We start from the raw sequence: 4,844 nt of genomic DNA on the forward strand, positions 1-4,844 counted from the left end.
CTGATTCTCCTAGTCCGCCTGATGTAAAAAGCTGCCCGTGCTTTGCAAACGTGACTTTGTTGTGCCGTGCTGTGTTTGTATCTTCATGTGTCACGGTTATGTTATGAAGATATTTTCTCCTTGTTTTGTCCTCAAAGGATGTCAAATAAATATGATGATGATGATGATGATAGTAGATTCATCCTGAATCATGATGGTCGTCTTGCAAGTACGTCTCAAGGAGATTTTTCTCTTGCGAGGTTGGAGCTTGAACATTTCTGTCTGTGCTGTGATTCTCAAAATCGAGGTAGATAGGTAACAGTAGGTTGATGCTTCTGTTGAGACTTTGCTTCCCGATCGCGCATTGCCAGCTTTGCTCAGCTGTTTTAACGTTTATTAGGCACTTGTAGTCACCGTGTCAGAGCTACAGTAGATGACGGAGTCCTTTGAAAGTTCCAGGATATAATGAGGTCATTGAGAGCTACAATTTTTGTTTACCTCGAAATTTTGATATCGATGACGTAAGGTCAGGTCAGTTTCTTGGCCTCCCCATTATACCTAAGTCAACAGGCAAAAAAAATAAACTACCTGATTTGTTTTCACTAAAACGCGTCGCAATGGCCTAATATACCATACATGAATTTATGTACGATCAACTCTGACTACCTTGAGGCCTTTTTTGCTCTTGGGCAATTGGAAGGTTATGTGACGTCATCAAAGATCACCAAAGTTTTTTGTCTTCTCATAAATCCTTACAGAAACGCGATGCAGACGCACAGATGGTCTTATTGTGTTCAGCTCGTAAAGGCACATCGAATACCTAATATACATGATGACCTTGAGGTCACGTGAACAGAGGTCAACCTTTGACCTTGAAGTTTCGAGGTCAACATGTAGGGGAAGCCGGGGGAAGCCCGGCATAGTAAGCTCTTTTTCATTTTTATGACATACCTTGCGTGATGTATAAAATGTTAATATCCTGCTAGCTAGATAAGTTAGCTAGATAAGTTAGGGATAAGCTAGACTGAAAAACAGTCACCTGTATTTCAGGATTGGTACAATCTACAAATGTCTCACATTAGCACAAGGTGGGTGTGTGCCTTCATGGTCAGTCACTGACGCAGCTGTGGCGGGTTGGCAGGCCAGTTCTCCTGTGGCGGACGGCTATGTTTTCCGCCCAGGGTGTGCCGGACAGTGAACTTCCAGCAGGTGTGCGCCACGGCGGCAGCCGGCGCCGACCTCTGCGGACGCACCATCTGCCTGCCCTTCCAGCGGTGCAAGACACGCGTGCTGCCCTGCATCGCCCCGCCCTGCCCCCTAGCGCGGGAGTGTGTCTGAGCATCCCACAGCGCGTCACTGCTCCGCATCCAATGCCTTGTTTCGGAACACCCATACTGCAAACAATGGCATGAACGGCGCTCAATATTCTTGTTTAACGAGTGAAGTAGCTACCAGCTAGCTCCAAATTTTTGAACTGTGAGCTAATAAAGAGGACAGATGTGGAGAAAATATTCGTGTCTTTGTTTTTACCCATTTAGTTGACAACCGTGAATCAGCGCTAAAAAAAACTTTCATTTTGCTGGTTCCTATAACATTGCGTCATAGGTTTCTGTATACATATGTAGACCATACAGAGGTCTATGTTTGTAGTGAGAAGACCTGGCACGTAATAAGACGAGGACTGTACCTATGATTCAATAGTTCATGAATCATGAATATAGTGATCACGGGTGTCTTCATCTGCACGGTATAAAGTTTTGCGGCCTATATGCTAATGAATGGTATGTACGATACTCGTATTCAAAGTCGTTCAATCGCAGATACGAGACTTGTTATGGACAAGCACGCATGCGACACGCCTATAGTTCATTTTATTTAAATTCGACCGTCACTGTAAACGTCTCTTCGAACACAGCACGAGTACCTACTGCTAGCTGAATTACCTACTGATAAAACTGGTTGGCGCACATTTAATTTCACTGACCATCAACTTTATCAACATCCAGGGCGTATTTTAACATGTTAACTGGGTCGGCAATTGCCGACCCAGTCACCGAGAATGCCGACCCAGTGACAGCCGTTTGCCGACCCAGTTGCCGCCCCCTCTAGGATGCAGCACGCACATGCAGGCTAGGTGCCGTCATTCATAGTGAGGCTGCTGCCCTCCGAAATGATAATGTCGCCTCTTAACCCGCGCCCCGTTGGGCTCTGCCGAGCAACGCGCCCGGTTGGGGGGGGCCATTTTGGCCCCCCCCTAAGATCTCGAGAACCACGCAACATAGCGACAAGCGGTAAACGGCGTTGGATAGCCCCAACGGGGAACTACCTTGTGACCCAATTTTATTGACCTAGGTCAAACCGATGACGTCACAGGTCAGGTCAAAGGTCCAATTTTCACCGTTTACAGGCACTTCAAGAAATGCGTTGTAAAATCGAGTAAAATGCATTTCATTGAAAATCATCGATGGGGAAATGTTCTTCAAACACATATTTTTCTATTTGAGGTCACTGATACCAGGTCAGGTCACAGAGGTCAGGTCACGGGGGGTCACAATATGAAAGTGTCGTGTGATACATGTTTTATGGTCCATTTTACATAACAAATGCGATTATATGGGTCAGGCAGCCTTTGAGGCCAGCTTAGATCACGTTTTGGTCAAGGTCAGGTCAAGGTCAGGTCAAGGTCAGGTCAAATTAGGTCAAATTTCAAAGTTAATATTTTTGCATAAAATGGGTATCGAATCGATGCAGCTCGTCACGGGGAATTCAATGGTGGTCTTTGTTTTGCCGTACGTGGTCTAGAATTGCTAAAAATTGAGTTCAAAAATTTGACGTCCTCATTTTTGAACAGTTTTTTCGCTATAACTTGGCCAAAAAACGAGATATCGATCTGAAATTTGGTATGTATATAGAAGAGCGCTGGGACTATCACATATATTCCGGTTTTTTCGAAATTCGGAAAAATTTTGGATTTTTTCAAAGTTTTTCTAAAAAAATCAATTTTTTGAATTTTTTTTGGTCAAAAACCAAAAATTTTGAAAATCCGAGATAGCAGTTTTGTAGCGCCGCTTTTTGTCTACTAGACCATATAAAGAACTTTGAAATTGCTTGATAACTGTAGATTTGGTGAGCGTTTCAAGATTGCATGTTTTTTGCTCATTTTTGCTCGAACATGACCTCAGTTTGACCTCAATAACTCCTGACCTAAGGTGACCTAAGACTTGAAATTTGGTGTGAAGGTGTCAAATTGATGCCCGGGAAGGTACTGAAAATTTGGCGGCGCTGCGCGCCGCCGTTTTCTTGCTATTCAGGAAAAACCACAGGGGGGGCCAAAATGGCCCCCCCAACGGGGCGAGGGTTAAAGTGAAGCAGCCGTTTATAGAAAGTGATGATCCCGCAACTCAATGTGATAGTGCCGCCCCTAAATCTGTTAGTAGCCCCACTCAATGTAATGGTGCCGCCCTTCTAAGCATCTGTGGAGCCCCTCAATGTGATGATACCGCCCCTCAAGAAGATGATGCCGCCCCTTTCAGTATCGGTGGCGCCCCTCAATGTGATGGTGCCGCCCTCAAAGTGCCGTTGGCGCCCCTGAATGTGATGGTGCTGCCCGCCAACGAGTCGGTGGCGCCCCTCAAAATGATGCTGCCGCCCCGTATAGTGTCAGTGACGCCCTTCGAAGTGTCGGAGGAACCCACCAATATAATGGTGCCGCCCCTCAAGGTATCCACATAGCCCCTCATTGTGATGGAGCCGCCCCTCAAGCAGATGATGCCGCCCCTCAAGAAGATGATGCCGCCCCTGAATGTGATGGTGCTGCCCGCCAACGAGTCGGTGGCGCCCCTCAAAATGATGCTGCCGCCCCTTAAAGTGTTGGCGCCGCCCCTTATAGTGTCAGTGACGCCCTTCGAAGTGTCGGAGGAACCCACCAATATAATGGTGCCGCCCCTCTAGGTATCCACATAGCCCCTTATTGTGATGGAGCCGCCCCTCAAGCAGATGATGCCGCCCCTCAAGAAGATGATGCCGCCCCTGAATGTGATGGTGCTGCCCGCCAACGAGTCGGTGGCGCCCCTCAAAATGATGCTGCCGCCCCTTAAAGTGTTGGCGCCGCCCCTTATAGTGTCAGTGACGCCCTTCAAAGTGTCGGAGGAACCCACCAATATAATGGTGCCGCCCCTCTAGGTATCCACATAGCCCCTCATTGTGATGGAGCCGCCCCTCAAGCAGATGATGCCGCCACTCAAGAAGATGATGCCGCCCTGAATGTGATGGTGCTGCCCGCCAACGAGTCGGTGGCGCCCCTCAAAATGATGCTGCCGCCCCTTAAAGTGTTAGTGCCGCCCCTTATAGTGTCAGTGACGCTGTTCGAAGTATCAGAGGAGCGCACCAATATAATGGTGCCGCCCCTCTAGGTATCCACATAGCCCCTCATTGTGATGGAGCTGCCCCTCAAGCAGATGATGCCGCCCCTCAAGAAGATGATGCCGCCCCTTTCAGTATCGGTGGCGCCCCTCAATGTGATGGTGCCTCCCTCAAAGTGTCAGTGGCGCCCCTAAATGTGATGGTGTCTCCGTCGGTGGCGCCCCTCAAAATGATGCTGCCGCCTCTAAAAGTGCTGGTGCCGCCCCTTACAGTGTCAGTGGCGCCCTTCAAAATTTTGGAGGAACTCATCAATACAATGTTGCCGCCCTCCAACTTTCTGTAGCGCCCCTCCATATACATAATGGTGCCGCTTCTCAAACCATCCGTGGCGCCCCTCAAAGTGATGGTGCCGCCCCTTACAGTGTCGGTGGTACTGGTGTCTCCTCAAAGGTCAACTCTGTTGTCCCGAGCTGTCGTACAAAACTTGAGGCTCCGGCGGCACT

The sequence above is a fragment of the Amphibalanus amphitrite genome, unplaced genomic scaffold (assembly GCF_019059575.1).
Source record: "Amphibalanus amphitrite isolate SeventyFive unplaced genomic scaffold, NRLGWU_Aamphi_draft 001563F_arrow, whole genome shotgun sequence".
In the NCBI taxonomy this organism is placed as follows: domain Eukaryota; kingdom Metazoa; phylum Arthropoda; class Thecostraca; order Balanomorpha; family Balanidae; genus Amphibalanus; species Amphibalanus amphitrite.